The sequence below is a fragment of the Monodelphis domestica genome, chromosome 6 (genome assembly GCF_027887165.1).
Source record: "Monodelphis domestica isolate mMonDom1 chromosome 6, mMonDom1.pri, whole genome shotgun sequence".
NCBI lineage: Eukaryota > Metazoa > Chordata > Mammalia > Didelphimorphia > Didelphidae > Monodelphis > Monodelphis domestica.
In genome coordinates this window covers 248,127,555-248,150,522 of record NC_077232.1, presented here as the reverse complement: position 1 = coordinate 248,150,522, position 22,968 = coordinate 248,127,555, and the positions used below count along the sequence as shown (strand labels likewise).

General features: G+C 34.7%; 1 long non-coding RNA gene across 1 annotated transcript in view; it reads left to right on the top strand.

Annotated features, from left to right (window-relative positions):
• LOC103099946 (uncharacterized) overlaps positions 1 to 22,968 on the top strand; it is a 64,490-nt gene that overhangs the window by 20,359 nt on the left and 21,163 nt on the right. Inside the window, exon 3 of the long non-coding RNA XR_468522.3 lies at positions 3,958 to 4,048. This is a non-coding gene — a long non-coding RNA (uncharacterized LOC103099946). The remainder of the gene's footprint in view (positions 1 to 3,957; positions 4,049 to 22,968) is intronic.

The window sequence follows — 22,968 nt, the reverse complement described above, 5'->3', positions numbered from 1 at the left end:
CTCTTGTGGAGACTGAATGAGTTTCCTAGGACCATATGATGAGTAGATATGGGAGAGAGAGCTTTCATTCTGGTCCTCTGATTTCAGTTTCACCACTTTTTCCAGGAGGCCAATTCTGGAAGCATATTTTTGAAGGTCTGTCTTCATGCCCTGAAATTACCTGCTTAAATTTTAAGATCTTACTTAGATCTAGAGCCGAAAGGGACTCCTGGGTCCATCTAAGCCAACTACCTCATTTTACAAATAAAGAGACTGTAAAGCAGGAGCTTAATTAAGTGTCTCTGCCCAAGGACACAAGCATCAGAGCTCAAAATTCATCACAGTTCCTGTTGGATCTATTCAACATTTCATATAAAGACTTTAAAAAACTACCTAATTCTTCTTCCTTAGTTTTAGACATTTAATTTTATTGTCCTCAGTTAATGATTTCTTACCTAGGTGGTCTTAGTGAAAGATATATAGTTTGGGGCTATTTTCATGTTGTGATTTCACATTGTGCTTGATGAACAGCCACTGAACCCTTCAGCAGATTAGTGTTGCCTTCAAGTCTTCATACTTCATTTATTGGCAGCTTTCATTATCATTAGAACAGCTGTTCTATTTTCACATTTCAAATATTTTCACATTTTCGTATGAAATTGTGGATTTAGCTTGGCTTCCTGGTGAAAAAAAAATGCAAGACTTGCGAAATACAAACATAGTTTCCTTGATTAATGTTCAAGAATATCCTTGAAGGGAGTTTGGCCAACTTTGTTAGGTAAATAGCTAGTTTGTTTATTTGAAGTTTAAGTGGAGGATATTTCAGTAACTTTAATGATGTTTTCTCACTGACATCATCTAGCATTCCTTCATGTATGTGCAGACATGCTGCCCATAACACAAAAAGTGGTGACTTTAGCTTATGAGCTAACAACTAAAATCAAAGAAAAATATCATACATGAGTGGAACAATATAAAGGAAATCACATTCAATAAGGAGTCAGATTTGTAGGGTGGACTATGGGGAATTTAATTTCTGAAACTTAGCAAAAAAGAACAAGTCCCTAAATCTTTATGGACCTGACTTAACTTATGTAGAAAAAAAGGAAATTTTGTACTTGGTGAATTCCTAGATTATTTTCAGTTCTAATTCAATCTAATAAAGATTAAGTGTCTGCTTCTATGATCTGAATTTTTGGGTGCTCAGAATTTCTGTTCTGAATATTGTGTAATTATTTGTAGGGGGATTTTTTTGCTTTAAATTATCTAGATAATTGACTCAATTCTCTATCTCTTTTCATGTGTATAGACACAATCTAATTTATATTGATTCTATTAGATTAAAAAGACTCACTTTGAGCATCTTGCCAAAACCCTAGACATTTTGGCTTCATGAGAACTGACAATAGAAACAATAGAATTACAAAGTAGAATAACTTTATTCAGAAATCATTGCAAGCAATACAGAATCTGTGTCCATGTTCACAGGAGGAGGACAGAGATCATTATCTGGGTAATTCAAGCTACAAAATCTTCCTGCCTTCATTATCTACCTGGATCCTGAAGGTCTCTGCTTATGGAAAGCCAGTTGCTGTGTCTATTTGAAACTTACACCAATCGAATAAAATGCAGGGTCCATTGAAACCTTTTCCTTTTGCTTAAATATAGGGAAATAAGATTTGGTAGTATTTGAAGATACTTATCCAAGTCTTATTCTACTTGCTATTTTTTAAGAGAATAATTTAAGTTGGGTGATGAAAGAAATTGAGGTCATTCTTGTTCACATACCCTCCCTCAATTTACAGATGGAGATAGTGCAGCCAAGCTAGGTTGTCAATTTCCAAAATTTCCTAATTAGTCTAGGAAAGAGAATAAGCAGCTTTGATCAGTGGCTTTGTCCTTTCATGCCATACTGACTTCTCTGTGGGGAAATTGGATAGAAATTGTATTATAATCTTTATTTTGTCGATCATGTGTTTGTATGTGGATATCTAGATATCTCCTGTGAGCAATCTATAGAAAGCTAATGTGGGAAACTTTGTTAGTTTGGGAGTTGAGAATTTCATTTTTTTTCTTTCTTTTTTTTTCTTTCTCTCTTTTTCCTTCTAATCTGAAGCCTAAAAGAACAGCAGAGGGAGCCCGAGCATGATTTAAGATGTGGAAACAGCAACATGTAATTAGAAGTACTGGTGCAGGGTGAGAAATTGAGTGCTGCCCTCTGCTGGATCCATTTACAAAAAAAGTAAAGGAATTCTCCCCTCCAAAAGTGATTCCCAAACCTAACTTTAGATGACCCCACTTCCTAACCACTAATCACAAAGCATTGCGTTTATGAAAGAAAAACTAATTTTAATTTACTCCTTTTTAAAAAAATGAATAGCCCATACCTTATTTTCTGAGGGATGTGGTTTCCAAACCTTAATAACCCCTCCCCATAATTATATAATATCCCATTCACAAAAAACATTTATAAGGATTTTATTTACTTCTTAGGGTTTTTTTACACATTTTGATAAATCCAGTATTTTCAAAATTATTGCATGCTGCATATGTTATTGTGGAGTTTATATAAATAGAAACTATAGTATAAATATTCCTACATTAATTTAAAATGTTTCTGAGAGAATATTATATCTATATAATTAGTTTTCTTTTCATTGTATATTTGGACTAAGTGGTAAATTATGTTATGTTTTTATTTTGTTGTGCTTAAATGGTAACTCATAAATGTGCCAAACCTGGAGGAAAGAAAAAAAAGACAAATTGAGTTATAATTGTTTTAATAATTCAATCCAACCTATTTTAATAGGCTATTTACTCTGGAAAATAGGGAATGGATAAATTAAATATATTGACTTCTATTATTATGTCTTAAAGCCATATAGCTACATAAATGTCACCACAATATGGAGGCCAAAAGAGCTCAGAAACTACTTTTGCCAGCAAACAACATATGACGAAGAAATATAGCAACTAAGGCTAATATTAATGTAAGATACAAGCTCATTTGTAAGACATTACTGTGGCAGGAAATGAAAAGAGCCTGGTGAGAGTATCACATCACAAAATTACAAAAAAAGTGGTAGAAGGGATGCTAACTTCCTAAAGCAGAACTGTTTATTTTTTATTTTAATTGTTCTATTTTCAGCTCCTAGCACAATGTATGGCATATAGTAAGCACTTCATAAATGCTTGTTCTTTACTTGTTTTCTTGATTGGTTGATGGGAAACATGAGTATAGAAAGACTGAGTAAACAACCAAATGATCAATGACTATATATTGATGAAATTGGAACATTCAGAAGTTGTTGCTCTGGCACGAAACATAAAAATAAAGTTTTAAAATGAGACACATTTGCTTGAGTTCCTATGCTGATTAATTGCCATTTACCTCTCTCAGCAAGCAATATGCTACATGAGGACATAGGAATAGCACCTAAGATGATGAAGTAAGAAAGACTAATTAGGAGAATGTTCAAGATGAAATAATTTTATAATCACTCAAACACCCATTTAAAAAATTTAGGGAGGGAAAGATTCTCACTGAATTTTTTTTAAGTATAACAGTATATATTTACCCAAAAGCTACCGAGAAGATGTCAGCAACTCCCAGACCAGATGCCTAGTATCTCATTTCTATAAAAACTTCATTGCAATTATATATATATAAAGAGTCTGGTGGAAAAAAGAAGGGGCAAAGAAAGTTTCTCAAGTATTTCTCCAAAACAGAGAATCTATACAGCCACACAACTGGCTGAGATATAGACAATACAAAATTCAAACGCTGATATTTGTTTCTAAATATTCATAATAATGACAGTAATGATGATAGACATATGCTTGGTAGTACAAAATGTTTTTCATTCAACAAGACATTTTCCAAGTTTTCAATAAAATTCTATTTCCTCATGAATACAGTATCACCATAGGAATAGTTTTACTTATTGATCATTCAATTATCAAATATTCCTAAAACAGGGAGAAGAAACATGCTCACCAGAGTTGTTCGTTTCCACCATAGAGGAGATCCAGTGCAAAGTACAAATGAAAAAGGGATTCCCTCCAGATGGTAAGTGTCTCCAGATGCTTCCATTTGTGAATAACATTAGGATGGTTCCATCAAGCCACAAAGTACTACGGGGCCCCTACAAAGAGATCCATAACCATTTAGAAGTGGTTGGTTTGGCATTATATATATATACATATATATATAATAACCATAAAATAATGCACATTTCTGGAGAGTGACAAGCAATTGGATGGGCAGCCACTGAGTTAGTCAATCAATATATTTATATGGACAGATAATGTCCTGGATCCAGAATGGAATATGAGGAAAAAAGGGACTTGGATTGCATTTTGGAAAATGAACAATACTTTGTGATATCACAAGCTGCTCCTTCCCCCTAAATATTCTCCCTGGGGTTGTATGTGGCTATAAATCATGGAACACTAAGATTTCAGGAGGATCATAATTCCAGGTTACCTAAAGGGCAAAGGAACGACATATGGTATAGAAAAGTAAGCTGCAGCATATTTCCAACAATGCATTGTGCTTAATAAGTGGCTTAGAAGATATTATTGAGTACTTGTATCATCAGAAAAGGAGGTAGCTTGGTCATGTATTGAGATCAAGGGATAAAAGATGGATACTCAGTGTGTAACTGGAGCTATGAAATATGTTGGTCATCTATGAGATATTTAAGGAAAGGCATAAGAATTGCTTAGAAAAAGAAAAAATGTTGACTTAGATCTACCACAGTGAAGGGAGTACTCATAACAATGAAATAACACCTCATCCACCTATCTATTCTTTAAATAAACATTTATTCACTTCCTACTGTGTGCCAGACCATCCAAATATCTGTGTAAACCAACATAATATTTTTGGTGATTTAGTGACTGACTTTGATGTCAATTTCTTTGAAAATGTTATTGTAGATTCCTCATGGAATATACACCTTTTCATTTTAAATATTTAAGACAAGCAACATATTATATCATAATTATATATAATTATATAACATCATTATATCATAAATATATAACAACAATTATATCATAAGTAAGCAAACTGTTATTGCTATTTAAAAAAGTATTATTTCTCTGTTTGTCTAATTCTCTGGTCTTAAACTTAAAGGAAGACCTTTCTATTTAGTCAGTCCATATGAAATATTTATCAACTTGCTACAGGTATTTTTTAAATAAGAAAGCAAAACTATGAGGAAGATGAGGATCTTATTGATGGGGAGACTTTTAAATTTCTACTGATCCAAATTTAAATTCCTTCAAATCTTTTCATACTTTATGACTGTGATAATAATAACTCACATTTATATAATACCTTAAAATGTGCAAAGTGTTTTAGATGAATTCTCTCATTGGATGCTAACAACTTGTGTCTAATTTATCCTATAAATATCTTATTTGTCCATAATTGTTTTCGTGTTACTTTCACAAATAAAAATAAAATAAACCCCACAATGTGAAAAAATAAAAATAAGTAAAAAAGAATATGACTATTGAAAGCAGGTACTTTGTTCATTTTTGTGTATGTTTCCCCTTTTTTTGTACCCTTTTGCTTAATGCTATGCCTGCCACTGAATGAGCCACTTTAAAAATACTGCTTGGATTGTCAACTCCAAAAAGCACAGCATTAGACTAATTATTATTATCCCCATTTTATATAAGAGGAACTTTCTCACATGATAAGTTCAGGGAGCTAATAAACATCTCAGAGGAAAGAAGTCAAAGCCAGTTCTTTTTTAATTCCAAATCGAGATTGCATCTACTGGACCTACTTCTATTATACTTGTAAAGCATCATACATTTCGACCTATAAGTGACCTTGAGCCACCTATCTGCCCCCATCAATACAACTTTTAATGTTCATCTTCTGACCTTTTGCAATTCATGTTCTCTTTCTTCCTGTCTCCTAACATTTCCCCTTCCCCAAGAAGGCAGGTAATATAATATAGGTTGTATATATAATATCATATAATACATTTTTCCATTTTTTCATGTTGTGAAACAAGGTATATATTGCTTGCAGTAGAGAACAATTCATGGAGGAAATAAAATGAAGAATGGTATGTTTCAATTTCAATTCAGACTGTTCTTTCTACGCTGGTAAATATCCTTTTATTTGTCATGAGACTTCTTGGAGTTATCCTGGATCTTTGACTTGTTGATAATCATTAAGTCATTCACAGATCATTATCATACGTTATTACTGTTGTTACTGTGTAAAATGTTCTTCTGCTCATGTGTTGGATCATTTTATATAAATTTCTCTAAATTTTTTTGTGATTATCTGGGTTTTTATTTCTTATGACACGTTGATATTTTATTACAAACATATACCACAGCCATTCCCAAATTGATGGGCACCCTTCAGTTTCTAGTTCCTTGCCACCACACAAAAAAAGCTGCTATAAATATTTTTCTACAAGAAGGTTCTTTCCCCTATCTTTAATCTCTTTAGAATACAGACCTTGTAGTGGTATTGCTCTGTCAAAGGGTATGAACTGTTTGATGACCCTTAGGGCATGGGTCCATATTGCTCTCCAGAATGTTTGCATCAATTCTCAGTTCCAGCAAAATTGCATTCATGTCCCAATTTTTCTACATCCCCACAAACATTGACCATTTACCATTTTTTTTATATGAGCTACACTGATGGATGTATTGTTTAAACCTCAGAGTTGTCCAGAGTTGTATTAATTTGCATTTCTCCAATCAATAGTGATTTAATTGAATGTAGTCAAAGTTATTATTTTTACATCTCATAATGTTATTATCTATGGCTTTGACCTAAATTCTTCCCTTACCCATAGGTCTGTCAAAGAAACCAGTTTAGATACCCCTAATTTGTCTATGGTATCACTCTTTATTTCTAAAGCACGTATCCATTTTGACTTTACTTTGGTATCCACTTTTATTAACAATAAGATTCCAAATGAAAAAACCTGGGCATGTGTGATGGGTCTGAATCATGCCATGAGACACTTTAGCTTAACTCTCCTGGGTATGGACTTGCATGGGAGGTGGGGGGGGGGGGGGAGAGGAATTGTTAGGGGATTGTGGAAAGTCCAGTAGAAACAAAATATGTTAACAAAATTTAAATGTCATAAAATATATGATAATTTTTAAATAAGTTTACAAAACGCTTTACCTAGAGCAGCTCATTTTATTCTCATGATATCCACACATTGTGGAGTTTATAATTTTCCTATCTTATAAAAGAAACCAAAGTTCAGAGATATTTGGAACTTGCCTAGAGACACACAAACAGTAAGCATTTGAGCTTGAATTTGAGCCCAAATCTTGCTGACTCCAAGTCTTGTGCACATTCATAAACTGTGCTGGGCTCCTCTACCCCTATCCCTAAAGAAATTACATTTCTGCTCTCTTCCAGAATGGAGAAATGTTCCTGTTTCAATCCACAATAAAGAGAGACCTCTATTATATTATAGCTTATACCACAAACTATGAATTAGTTAGATATGCTCTTTCAAACATGAAGCAAAATGTTTCTTTGATAAGAGAATTCCCAGTGGTTAAGTGGTGCCTATCAAGAAGGTTTTCTTGCAAGTCCTTTGCTGCAGGCTATTTGAGCTTCAAAGACTTTAGTGCAACTTTAAAGGACAGCTGAGCCTGTCAAGTGATGAATTGTAGCATTTAGGGTTGTGCCTTCTAGAGTTAGGGTTGAAAGACGCCCTCCATTACAATCCTGTTTTTGTCAGTTATTATACATTTCTGAAAAATTGTCCTTCGAGAAAATGAAATTTCAAGCTTATTTCTCTCTCCTCCTTTCCCCTACCTGTTCCCATTGTATATATCTCCATTCTCTCTTTGTCTCTCTGCCCCATTCCCTTTCTTTCATGACCAGCTTCCTCTCTCCTTGTCCCTCTCCATCTCACTGAGTCTGTGTCTCTTTCTCTCTCCTCACTTTGTCTCTATTTCCCTCTTTGTCTCTCTCTGTCTTTCTTTCAGCCTCCCTTTCTCCACCAGAACATTTTTGGGAAATCTGAGGACAGTTGATTCATTATTCTATGAAATATGTGATTGTTCCCTCAACAGAAAACAATCACTGAAAATATATTTCATGTCAGCAACCCTATCTGAGGAAGGAAATCCAAATGAGTGGGGAAATTAAGGAAGCATGAAGTAAATTACTTCGTAGATGATAATGAAAGCTATTTCTCAACACTTGACAAAAACTTATAACTCTTTCTAAGTAGCAAAGGAGAGGAGGGGTATAATTTCCCTTTGCTATGAATGATGCAGAATTAGAAATGTTATGACTTCACATGTCATATGGGCAATGATCATGAAAAACCATATTGAGGAAACTAAAAATGGGGTACATTCCTCAAGTAATGCTGTCATGTGTGGTGTGCAAATACTGCTAACCTGTGTAGCAGGTTTAGTACCAAAATATATATCACACTCAACAAATATTATGCTGTGCAGAGAGAATTAGGTTTGGAATTGGAGGATCTAGGTTTGAATTTTCACTTGTGAATATTTTTTTTGCCTAGGTGTACTCGACAATTCCTTCAATTTCCTCACTTAAATAATTAAGGAGGTGGGACTAGCATTCCTATATCTGGAGTCTTTTCTATTTGTATACATATACTACTGTAATTTTGGATGTAATCTGGAGATTTCCTTTTGATCAATGATATTTGGAAAAAACTCAAAAAATTTGAAAAAATCTTAATCATTATTCCAAAGTTTATAATGAGAGCATGCAAAGCAGATGGTTTATATGGCTGCCAATTAAAATCTGTGTGATTTGAACCTATTTAGTTATTTGGGTCTCTGTTTCATCCTTTCTGAAATTCTGAGTTTGAACTATAGGACACCTAATTCTGTTTCAGTGCTCAGTATATGAAGTTATATTATTTTATGTGTAATCAGAACATTTCTTTGTGCTTATTAGCTTTTATGGAAAGAAGACAATAAAAAGGGACAGAAAGAAGAAAGGATGTGAGAGGGAAGGGAGGAAGAAAGGAAGGAAGGAAGAAAGGAAAGGAAGGAAGGAAGGAAGGAAGGAAGGAAGGAAGGAAGGAAGGAAGGAAGGAAGGAAGGAAGGAAGGAAGGAAGGAAGGAAGGAAGGAAGGAAGGAAGGAAGGAAGGAAGGAAGGAAGGAAGGAAGGAAGGAAGGAAGGAAGGAAAGAAAGCTATAATTTTTTTTATAGTGGATTGAAGTTCCATAGGGTGGATCCTAAATGAACTTGCTTCTTCACAATCTGTTTAATGTTAATAGAGTCACATAACTACTCTGAGCTTCAATCCACTCCACTATAAATAAGGTAATGTGGATAAAGTAGATGATCTCTAAGAACTCTTCTGACTCTAAATCTATGATGATCCTATTGGAAAGATTTATGAATCTCATTCATTATGTGTTGACAAGGAAAATAAAATCTTTTCTTCACTTTTTGCCTTTCTCTTTATTAATAAAATGCTATTGGGATAAGGAATGGGACTGTGCTTTAATTGCTGTCTAGGATTCTCAAATAAGAAAACAGCTTCTCTATAACTTAGTGTCTTAAAGAACTTCCTGAGTGGGGAAGAGTCTTCTCCAGGTGACATAGATGTTCTGTGTCAAGTAGGGAGATAAAGAGGCAGTGATTTGGGGGGGGGGATGCGTCTGAAAAGCTACAGAACAAAATAAAATTCTCAGAGATTCAAAATGGTGGAATTGAAATAAACCAACAAATTAGCCAAAAAGCAATCTCAAACTTCAGTCCTGGCTTACTCCTACTATGAACCTCTATCACTCTTACCTCCAATCTGCTAAAATCAAGCAACAGGAACCAAGTTGGTTCCCTATAACTTTGGCTGTAACAAAAATGTGCTCACTTCTTAAATATTCCAACGTTTTCACATTCCCTCACCTTCTCAGGAGAAGTCCAGGCCTCAATATTTTTTTTTTCTGAGAGAGGGAGAGAGAGAGAGAGGTTGCCCAGGGTTACAAAGTTAGAAAGTATCTAAGAAAATATTTGAATCCAGGACCTCTTGTCCTGTCTCTAGGTCTAGCTTCCAAAACACTGAGCCACCCAGCTGCCCCCTATCCCTCTTCATTCTGTCCTAGGTACACCATATGTAGAAAATTTTATTCAGTTCTGGATATCACAGGGCATCTGATGAATTGGAAAGCAATTAGACAAGGGAAGTCAACAAGTTGAAGAAACTTAAACTCCTAATATGTGAAGAATAAGTCATAGATAGTCATAAAGTGAGAAAGTTTAAGGAAGAAAGGAAACATAACTGCAGTCTTAAAGTATAGGAAAGACCACCATGTTGAATTATGATTAATCTTGTGCTCTCTGGCCCCAGGAACAATGGGTAGAAGCTGCAAAGGAACAAATTTAGGAGTAAAAGCAAAGAAAAAAATTCAACATGATTCTGGATGAGTGGGGTGTCCCTAATTGGAAGTTTTTAAGTAGAATCTAGATGAAAACACACCCATCATAATAAATACAATCATAGTACAGATTCCTTCCAAGTCATCAGTCAAATAAAAGGCCACTGAAGTCTCCTTTGATTCTACAATGTTGCTTATTCTTTAATATTCCAGTCAGGAATAAACAAACTAGTAGCTGTCCTGCCACCTCAGTCCTTTGAAGCTGGCAGAAAGCAGACCTGGCTTTTGGATTCAGCAATACATCGAAATACCCCTGCCACATTTGGGGAAAGGCAGGGGTTGGGGGAGTTCTATTGAATGGTAATGTCTGTTCTAGCTCTAAATTAATGATACTATAATATTATAATGATAAGCAACCATGAAAGACATACCTATTCTGATCAATACAATGATCCATAATTCATGATGAAAAAATGCCATCTACCTCCAGAAAGAGAATTAATGAACTCTAAGTGAAGATGAAAAATATATTTTTTCACTTTATTTTTCTTCTTTTTTCATAATAAGTCTAATATGGAAATGTGTTTTGCATGACTTGATATATATATACATATATATATAATTGCTATCTGATTGTTTGCCTTTTCAATAGGGGGAGGAAGGACAGAAAGGAGAGAGAATTTTAAATTCAATTTTTTAATTAATGTGAAAAAGTGATGATCCTTTAATTAATAAACATATCTTCACATACACATATAGATATAGATATAGATATAGATATAGATATACTGGAGAAGGAAATGGCAAACCACTCCAGTTTCTTTTTCAAAAAAAATCCTTGAATACCTTTGTTCATCAGGTGACAAAGAGTAGAACACAAACTAAAATGTCTAACTAGCAACACTTCAATTTATGGCAAATAGATGACACAGTGGATAGAACCCTAGGCCTGGACTTGGAAAGATCTGAAGTAAATTGAACCTCAGACAATGACTGGCTGTGTGACCCTGGACAAGCCTCTTAGTCTCATATAAACAATATTTAGTCATCCTATGAAAGTATGACCTAATATTTAAATTCATTTTCATCAGTCAAAATTTCAATTTCAGGTGAGGATCAATGAGATAATATTTGTAAAATGCTTGACATATTAGCCAGCACACAGTAAGTACTTAATAAATGCTTCTTTCCCTTCTTTTTCAACTTCCTCACCAGTAAAGTAAAGATAATAAAACTTGCCTTCTTGGAGAAATATTGCAAGGATAAAGATGTCAGTCAATCCATCAAATAGTAAGCATGTATTAAGAAGCAACTCTGTCCCAGGCACTGTGCTAGGCACTTGGGATAACAGAGGCACTAAGAAATTAAATTACTTGTTCTTGGTCACAATAGGTAAGAGATTAGCCAAGTCTAGTTTGTTCTTCCTTCCTTCCTTCCTTCCTTCCTTCCTTCCTTCCTTCCTTCCTTCCTTCCTTCCTTCCTTCCTTCCTTCTTTCCTTCCTTTCTTTCTTTTCCAACATGTATACTCTGCTATATAAAGTGCTTTTCCCTATAACAACACCATCAGATAAATGGTAAAAGTATTTTAATCCCCAATTTAAAGAAGAAGAAACTGGAATTCAGAGAAGTTACTTCTTTGTGATGATAGAGAATAAGTGATGGAATCAACTTTAAACCATGTCTCCCAACTTCAAATCCAGGGTTATCTCCACCATAAAAATAAAATATTATAGTAAAAGATATAAAATGACATTGGAATTTATATTTTTGGGATTATTTATAGAAATAGTTAAGATTTTTAATAATATTGACAGCAGAAGCCAGTAAAGGAAACAGGAGGGCAAAGAGACCAAATAAACACAGGAAAGAAATTATAGTATGATTTAGAGATAACTTTAAAGCAATTGTTCTTAAACTGATATACACTGAATCCCTTCCAATTTAGTCCATTGATAGATTTCATGGGGCCCATTTCATAGGACCCAGCTTGGATAAGAAATAAAATTACATTATTTTGATTACCCTCAATCTGAAAATAACCATATCTTTAATTTATGAATATGAGTGACAAACATTATTCTTAGAAAGGTTTATTCACCAGATGACCAAAGGAGTCTATGACATATGAAAAAATAATTTAAGAATCTTTGATTTAGAAAATGAACCAACTGAAACTCAATGAAATTAAAGGATTTGCTCAGGGTCCCAGAGGCCATAAATCATAGAACCAGCATGAGCTCCTTGAGATCCAAGACTGTTTTATTTTTCTTTATATCCTTGATATCATACCACAATTCCTGGTACCTTGTTGTTCAGTCATTAAAGTAGTGTCCAACTCTTTGTGACCCTATTCGGGTTTTTCTTGGGAAAGATACTGGAATGGTTTGTTCATTTTACAAAGGACAAAACTGAGGCCAAGAGAGTGAAGTGACTTGCTCAGGGTCACACAGCTGATGAGTTTCTGAGGCCAGATTTGCACTCAGGAAGATGTTTTCCTAACTCCAGACACCACACATAAGTGCTTATTGACTTCCCAACAAGCCCTCAGGAAATATTGTAGGTCTTATAAATGGGCATGAAAATCCATGCTCTTCCCTCTCCATATTAAGAAGGGAAACTATCTGTGCAGAAAGACTATCACTGATGAAGAAAAATTTAGAAGGGATTAAGAGGAATAAGGTCATCAAAGCCTCAGGAGAAATTGATGTTTCCCATAGTGAAGAAGAATTAAAATCCAAGAGAAAGTACTGGAATTTATTTTGCTCTATACTGTCAGCCCAGTTTTAACTATAAAACCTCCATGACTAATGATGATGCAAGTGAAAAAAAAAACAGCTTAATTTTCAGATTCCAGATGGAGCTTTTAGTGATGCCAGAGAGATAAGTCATCTTTTGACTAATAGACTGAGTAGATTCAATATGGAAGTTCTTTGAGATATATCTGGCATGTTTTAATGTAGCTTAATCTTTTAAATATTTGACTGTGTTGTGAAATCTTGAGCAAATTAGGAGGATTGAGGCTTTCATTGATGACAAACACTACTTAATATTAATCAGTATAAAATAATTAGCCACATTTATTTAATGAGGCTACCCTCCAATCTTCAATAGGTTGTGTATGACTGATAAAATGGATTTAAATATTAGGTCATACTTTCATATGATGGCTAAATATTGTTTATATAAATATCTCATGCCGATTGGTTTTCTTTTGCTGATTAAACTAAAACATCTTTCTGTCACCTCCTTCCAAGGAAAACTGGCCAAAAATGTTTCTGAATGTTCATCTGCCCTCTTCCCATCGAAATCTGTAATATATATGCTCTTGAATGTCACATCTTAGGTTTACTTTTTTTCTTCTCCTGATTATACTAAAACTTTCTTCTACAACCTTCTTCCTAGGAAAATTCATTGAAACTTTTTTTAATTTTCCCCACCTTCTCTTGTGCATGAATAAGCTTTTTTTTCTTTTCATTCCAAAAGAAAAATAAAGACATGTAATTCTTCCTATAATTAAAAATCTGTGTCATTTATGCATAGCTGTACAACATAGGTTTTTTTCTGTACTATATCTCAGTAAAAGTTCTACTATATTTCAATATCATAGTAACTATAGAGTACTTGTGGTATCCTTTACTTATAGATTATGTCTTCCAATAAGTTTGGTTGTAAAACAAATTTCTATCCAAGAAATCTACTTTTCCCAATAAATAAAATTTCTATGTTTTTTCAGAACAAAGTCTCCAAAATACTGACTTGAAACTGTCAATGAGGAAGAGGTGAAAATGGTGGCAATCTCCAGAATTTAGGAATATAACAGTAAATCAGTGGTGCCTTAAGTTGGCATAATATCTTACAGTGCTTTTCTGTCCCTAAGATTTCCTTCATAAGTCATATACTCCATGATTTCATTCATTTAGTAAACATTTATTGAGTGCCTTCCATGTACAAATCACCTTGATAGGTATTGTGGGTAATGAAGTAAGGCAGTAAACAAGGTATAATGCTTACCCTCAAAATGCTTATAATTAGGGTGCAATTGTGTTACTTGAAAAACAATTGCTAGAGCTACCTATGCGATTCTTTGTAAATATTTCAGGAATCCTAGAACATTGGGGTTAATTATCTGTAAGTATAAAAGGGAGAAATAGCCTAACTTCTGAGAAAATGCTGATTATTTCTAAGTTTAATGGCTAGTGAAGACAAGACACATTCAGATAATTGTAGTACCCATCCTTGAACCACCTTTAGGGTGGTTGAAAAGTTGTTTGTAGGAAGTTTCTTTCCCTTTCCTTGGAACTCATATTATCTTTTGTTTCTAGACTTTTGGGGATCTGATTTTAAGTAAATGAATTTGTAGGCTTTTGCTTCTCTTTGGGTGCAGAGATTTTGTTGTGTCCCTAAAGTAAGTAGCACAATGACATGAATGTAGTAGGTGCTAATAAGCATTTGCTGGACTGAACTATATTAGCTTATGGATCCTTATTATAAAAGCATCAATGCTTAAACCAATATGATTAGGTTCTTCTGCTCCACAAGCTGAAAGGCAATGGAAGGAAGAGAAAGGAATTAATATTTATATAGCACCTAATATGTTTAATTTATATAATATGTAACTCTATTGAAATGAAAATGGATATTTTTGGAGCTTTTTCACAGTTTGATAAAATATTTTTCATCTTCAAGGACAGCATAGCTACTACACTTGGGCCCCAAATTCTCAGTCCTAATTTTTTTAGAAAAGGCACAAATAGAAACAAAGAGACCAAAGATAAAGAAAACAATCAGATTTTATAGAAACAAAGAGACCAAAGATAAAGAAAACAATCAGATTTTACCAAATGTTATCTAGGGGAAATCCCTGATGGAGATAATATAATTCTGTCTGCTTTGAGGTATAAATACATAAAGGGTTTTGTGAAACTTGGTGAATAGGGGGAATAAGATAGACATGGCATAAAATCTCAGATCTAGTGAATATTAAAAAGATGAGTCCCAGACAAGAACTACAGACAGACAGACAGATAGATAGATAGATAGATAGATAGATAGATAGATAGATAGATGGATGGATAGATGGATGGATGGATGGATGGATGGATGGATGGATGGATGGATAGATAAAGAGAGAGGGATGGATGGATGGATGGATGGATGGATGGATGGATGGATGGATGATGGATAGATGGAAGGATGGATAGATAGATAGATAGATAGATAGATAGATAGATAGATAGATAGATAGATCATCAATTGCCTCAGTGTAGTAAATCAATGCCCTAAAAGATGTTAAAATTGTCCTATATTCTGTATTGGAGAAAATCATTTTCTTAAGCCCTGCATTAGGATCAGCATTAGGAGAGGACCTGCCTTTCTTTATTTGAGTCTGCACACCTTTATTCCCAAGAGAAACATTGGTCATTTCTTTAATGTTAGTTTCTGGGATTGTTTTATTTTATTTTTTAACCAAAGCTTTTCCTTTTATTACCTTGTGGATCAGAAACAGATTTTTAGTTTCATAAAATTTTAGCTGTGTGCACCTTACCACATCTACTCCCCATAATCTAGAGGTTTGCTATAGACACTTTTCACCTTTGTTTATCTGTGTTCAAATCTTTTTGGGTTTCAGCATGATCTAATAAATAAAATGTTGGCTTTGGAAGGAGAAAGTCATAGGATCTAGTCCCACCTGTACAACTTCTGAGTTTTATAACCATAGGCAAGTCACTGAAGGGAAAAAGGAAATGGCTATTTATTAATCAATACTATGCACCAGGCACAGTGCTAAATGTTTTACAAATATTTCATTTGATCTTCACAACTGTGGGAAGTAGGTGCTTCATGAATCCCATTTCACAGGAGAAGGAACTAAAGCAGCTAGCTGTTAAGTGACTCGTTGTTAGGTGAAGTCGCATACCTTATAAGTGTCTAAGTCTGGATATGAACTCAGATCTTCCTGATTCCACCACTACAACACCTGGCTATCTACAAATATCATATTCTTATAATTAATTATTAATTTTAGTTTTTATTTCACTTATTTCTACATAATTAATTAAAAATTGAATTTAAAATAATATAAAATAACATTAATATTATCCTCCTCTTTTTCAATGAAATTGCCCTTCACAGAACAGGAATTTTTATGGAGAATGAATTAGATCATCCAATTCAAGTAGCACTTATTTTTTTAAACCCTTACCTTCCATCTTGGAATCAATGCTACATATTGGTTCCAAGGTAGAAGAGTGATAAGGGCTAGGCAATGGGGGTTAAGTGACTTGCCCAGGGTAACACAGCTGGGAAGTGTCTGAGGCCAGATTTGAACCTATGACCTACTATCTTTGGGCTTGGCTCTCAACTCACTGAGCTACCCAGTTGCCCCCTGAAGTAGCCCTTATTAAGGGCCTTCTGTATGCAGAGCACCATTCAAGACCAGGTTCAGGAAACATACAACTGCATGCAGACTACTATTTGAGACCAGATATAAGAAGAGATAGGAACTTTAGATGTGATTCAATCTTTTCCCTCATGAACTTAGAGTTAACGAGTAAGAGAAGATGCAATTACAGATAATTGCACAGCATAGTAAAAGAAGATAAAAGCCTTAGGAAAGTGCATATCAAAGTGTGTGAAGTCCTAGGGGAAAGGCATTAATAAGATAATGGGAAATCATTTTGGAAAGGACATCACACTCTAAATGATATAAGACATTATTCTTGTTAAGGATGTGTGCCCGAGGTACTAATATCCATGTGGGAGAAGTCAGATTTTCAGCTTTCACAAGATTTTAATTTCTGATTGTTATGTTGACCCAGGAACATTCTATTAAAGACCCAATTCTTCTGGAAAATGTCATGGAATTTTTTGAATGCCTATGTACAGCAAATGGAGCCTTGGGACTTATATGAAAAAGAGCTCCAGATAGTAAGCTGTAGAGAACACAATTTATCTACCTCGCGAAGATGAAAGGATGAGTAGACCCTGATGGGTAATAAAACTTACTCTTCATTTGGCCTCAGGAGATTGTCCTAGGGAGTCTGGGAACTGAAAAGAGATCTGTAATCTGAAGGAAAACACTAAATATTGTCTAGGCAAAATGTTCTGAATGCCTTTCAAAATATTCCACTCAGCTTCTCTGCTTTAAATGCTTTAAGATGCTTAGGGCATCTTCTCCACTTTCCATATCTCATTAAAAACCAAGCTTAGCTAATGTGCATGGTTTTAGTGTATCTGTTCTATAATAGTCCTCGAATTAATTAAGTTGCCTTAGTAATTACAACTTACTAAGGTCACCAAGGATGATAGGCAGGAGATAGAATGGTCCTTTTATCAGAAATATTTGGGCTTAATTAATTAAGCTTAACCTCTAAGAGCTCTGAAGTCATGAGTAAAAGGAAGCCTTCCCCTCATCTTCTCACCTCTCACCTCCAGTGGAGCATAATTGCTACAAGAATGAGGGGGTGAGAGACACTTGGAGTTTTAGATTACTTGCTGATGAAATATATTTTGTGAAATAAGAGGAAATCATGAAGATTTAGAGACAAGATAATAGTGGTTTCATAAACAAGAGAGAAAGAATACTATAGGAAGAATGGCAAGAAAGAGAAGAAAGGAAGATGGGGCAATTTAAAAAAAAAGACTTTGACTTTGTAGTCAGAAAACCTGAGATCAAATTATGCCTTGGTTACTTACTCTGCTTGAGACTTTAGACAAGTTATTTAACCCATTTTGGCCTTAGTTTCTCAATCTGTGAATCATAAGATTGGACAAGATGGCCTTTCAGGATTCTTCTTGTTCTAAAACTATGACAATCATAATGGAATAACAAGATAGATACCTAAATATCTTTTTGGTGCTATTTCATTCATCTCCTAGAGTTATCCTGAGGATCAAATAAGAAAATAATTGTAACGTGCTAAAAATAGGAGCTGGCACATAATAAACAATATATAAATATTAGCTATTATTTAACATCATCATCAGCACAGACCTGACCCCCAGCCAATCTGTATCCACTATCAACTCCATTATTGCTGCCATTTTGTTTGCTATTAAAGCTTTCTTAAATTTATTGATATGGCATACTCCCAAGTGTTCTGCTGCTATGGAAGAAGTTTGGGGGTTGTTAATGGGAGGGGGAGATAATCCCAGAGATAGGGTGCCTTGGCTAGCTTGAAGGTACTTGGCAATACTGTGAAATTGTGGACCAACTGGCATCCCTCGATTAGGATTAAAATAAAATAATGGAGGATAAGCACCCTTCATATGGATCTTAGTACATCCTCAGACAATTAACAAAACCCAGAACATTAAAAGAAATGAAGAGAATATGGGCCTCAAAGGAATTTAGCAGACATAGATTCTTCTGGTTTATTTCTCATAGGACATTTTGGGAATTTGCTCTGATGACATTGAAAACAGAGTGGACAGGGGAATAGTTTTGCTCATAATCAAAGGTTTGTACAGTGTCTACAGGCTGTACCATAGCTTGAGGAATAAGAATATTTCATTGAAGCAGTCTCTGTAAATCCTTTTATCAGATGCTAGCTCACCCTGAGCCTTTGTCCTCCTCCAGTCCTGTTTAGTATGCTGATTTCAGTCTTGTTACTGTCTTCATGGCCTATTTTCCCTTTCTTATAGGAAAGTGTGTTCGTGTCAACTGCCTCTCTATGCTGTGAGGGATAACTTACAGATGAAAACAGCTGCAAGAGACTCACAGCTAAGAATAATTGGGTTGAATATTGCCAGACCTCCCTCTTTCCCTCTTTCCCTCTTCCCTCCCTCCCTCCTTCTCCTTCTCTCTCTCTCTCTCTCTCTCTCTCTCTCTCTCTCTCTCTCTCTCTCTCTCTCTCTCTCTCTCTCTCTCTCTCTCTCTCTCCTCTCTCTCTCCATCTCTCTCTCTCTCTCTCTCTCTCTCCATCTCTCTCTCTCTGTCTCTCTGTCTCTCCATCTCTCTCTCTGTCTCTTTCTGTCTCTTTCTCTCTCTGTCTCTCTCTGTCTCTCTCTCTCTCCCTCTCCCTCTCCCCCCCTCTCCCTCTCTCTCTCCCCCCTCTGTCATATCTCTCTCTGTCTCCCCACCTCTCTCTCTACTCCCCTCAATCATTCTCACCTCTCTCTCCCCCCTTTCCCTCTCCCTTTCCCCACTGTCCCACTGGAATCAACAAATCCTGCATACCACAATAGACCCTCATCTTTGTCCCTACTTTCCCCCTACTTTAATTTAATCAAAGGTTGCCTCTCCTATTCAAACTTCCTAATGCTTCATTCTTACCAAGCTGATTCTCCATCACTACTCACACTGATTATTTGTGTATTTAATAATACTTAGAAAGCCTAAGGTGGCATGCAAATTTCTCTTACTTTTAGTCTTAGAGTATCCTGATTTGACCAATCTGTCCTTATCTCTATTCCACTGTGGAAACAAAGAACCTTCTTAATGTTTTCTTTTCATAAAAAACTGAGTTGTAATATCTTCTCCCAAAGATTGTTTTTTACTTTTCTTCATATTTGGGTTGAGGGACAGATAAGGGAAGATGGAAGAAGAAGAAAAAGGCAAGGAGGTAATAGAAGTTTTTCCAGAGTCCAGGAAAATATGTTGAAAATAGAAAGTGAAATTAAATGTACTTTTAAGGGGATTAATAGCACTTCAGACAAATGTTAAAGGATGTTCTTGGGCACTTTATCTGTTATGCTTCTTATTCAATGGTATAAACAGAATGTCTGACCTTGTATTTCCTGAAATCTAGATTTTAAAAACAAAATGTAGGACTAAAGGTATTTTAGGGCCAGTTAGTTCTTTCTACAGACGTGGAAACTGAGAGAGATGATAAAAACAGAGAAAGAGGAGAGAAAGAGAGTAAGGAAAATACAAGAAAGAAAGAGGGAGAGAAAAAGAGAAAGGGAGGTAGGGAGACAGAGACACAGAAAGAAGGCAAGAAGAAGACTAAATTTACGGTATCATTGCTACAATGTCATCTATAAAGCCATCTCCCAGGCTATAAAAGCATCTGAATCACAAAGCTATCATAAGCATCTAATAAGATAATATATGTTAATTGTCTTTGTAGATGTTAAAGTATAAGCTACTACTTAGATATAATTATAATAATTTTCATTATGATTATTATTATATTTGTTATTATTATTAATGATTAGGCCAAAGAATTAGTACTTGTAAGTTGAAAAGAAGACACAGAAAATTACTGCTCTCTGATCCACTACTCTCTTAGTTTTCTGGAATTGGGAGAATTCTGGAAGAAACCTGGATTTATTTGAGTACTCTGTTGAACCTTCACAGCTTTGCTTAGTCACTGTGGAAACAAAATACTATATGAACATTATTCCATTCTGAGATGTTCTTTCTCATTAAATGTCACTCAAACATCCATCTCAGATGCCATGCTCTATTGTTACTTTTCTTTGTGATTATATCTTTTTTCATACATTGAAAGGTTCTTGCTTATGACCAACTCAAATTCCAAGGGAGGTGGTTGGGTAGGGGATGGCACGTATGAGCTACACTTTTCTGGTAATAAGCATTCAGCTTTCAGATATTGGTGACCTGGATCATCCTTTGGTAATCTGGACTTGGAGTCTTGTGTGATTTCCTGGTGGCCAAACCTATCTCAAAGTGTGTAATGGGTATTGAATGATACCATTTATGCTCACTCTTCAGTGTGATATAGGGAAAAAGAAAACTAGCATTAGGACCAAATGACCTGTATTCAAGTCACACCTTTTATATTTACTATATGTATATGCTTGAGTAAGACATTTAACCAAATTGAACCTCAGAGTCAACTGAACTGTGCTTTTAGAGCTATCACGTAGCTCTAAATGAAGGATCCTTTTAGGTTTTAGTTTTCCTTTCCATTTGTGTTGTTGTCACCCAAGATTCCATGCTAACATTAAAACATTCTTAAAATAAGGTCAGCACTACCTGCCCTTTGATACAGCCGTATATACCTCTGATGGATTTGTACCCCAAAGAGATAATAAGGAAAAAGACTTGTACAAGAATATCCATAGTTCTGCTCTTTGTGGTGGCAAAAAAATGGAAAATGAAGGGGTGTCCATCAATTGGGTAATGGCTGAATAAATTGTGGTATATGTTGGTGATGGAATACTATTGTACTAAAAGGAATAATGAAATGGAGGAATTTCATGTGAACTGGAACAACCTCCAGGAATTGATGCAGAGTGAAAGGAGCAGAATCAGGAGAACGTTGTATACAGAGACTGATACATTATGGTACAGTTGAATGTAATGGACTTCTCTACTAGCAGCAATGCAATGAACCAGGACAAACAGGAAGGATTTAGGAGAAAGAACACTATCCACATCCAGAGGAAGAACTGTGGGAGCAGAAACATAGAAGAAAAACAACTGCTTGATCACATGGGTTGATGGGGATGTGATTGGGGATGTAGGCTCTAAACGATCACTCCAATGTAATTATCAACAATATGGAAATAGGTCTTGATCAATTACACATGTAAAACCGAGTGGAATTGCACATTAGCTATGGGAGGGGGGAAAGAACATGAATCATGAGAAAATATTCTAAATTAATTAATTAAATAAACAAACTCAATTTCATAAATAAATAAAGTCAGCAAGGTTATTACAAATAATGATGAGGAGTTACCTAATTTGTACCCTGGGAATTATATTTGATTGGACATGACTGAAATATAATTATATTTGGATATATATATGATATATATAATATATAATAAATAATATATACTATTTATATAAATAATAATATTATTATTATGTTATAAAAATAATAATAATTGGACATGACTGAAATATAACAAAGCACCTGCTATGTGCCAGGAGGGTGAGAGTATTGAGGACTCTAAAAAATAGGGAAAGGCTTACCATAAAAGGTGGGACCTGAGCTAAGCATTGAAGGAAGCCAAAGATTCTATGAGGCAGAAGTGAGGAAGGAGGGCAATTTAGGTATAGGATACCGCAAGGCAGGTCCAAGCAAGAGATGGAGTGGAAGAATATCAAACTTGAGAAAGAGTAAATAGTTCAATCTTAGTTGCATCCTCCTTCTCCTAAATAATCTAGACTGAAAGTTTACACTAATCTAGATGACGAAGAACAATCTTGCTTTAAGTTTTTAATATGTATGTGTATATATACAAGTATCTGTATTTATAACATACATTCGCATATACATAGCATGCATATACGAATGTATGTTAGTTACATCATGGATATATACTTGTGTACATGAATGTATATTCATGTTGTATGTATGTTTATTATATGTGTGTGTGCATGGTTGGACACTGGTACATATGAATATATAAATATATTTATTTAAATGAAAGATAGAAGATTCATAGATAAATGAAAGAAATATACATACACATGTCTATAATTTTCTCTATGTTCATATATCTATAGATTGATTTATAGATTGATAAACAATTGATTAGTGGATAAATTGATAGGTAGGTGGGTAGATATGGGAAGGTAGTTCCTGGACCTTAACAAATTGTCAATTAATGATAAAGGTATTAAAAAATGGTTTCAATTCAGTGAGGACCCATTGAAAAATCAGTAGAAGTGAAGTCAGAGAACAAAGATT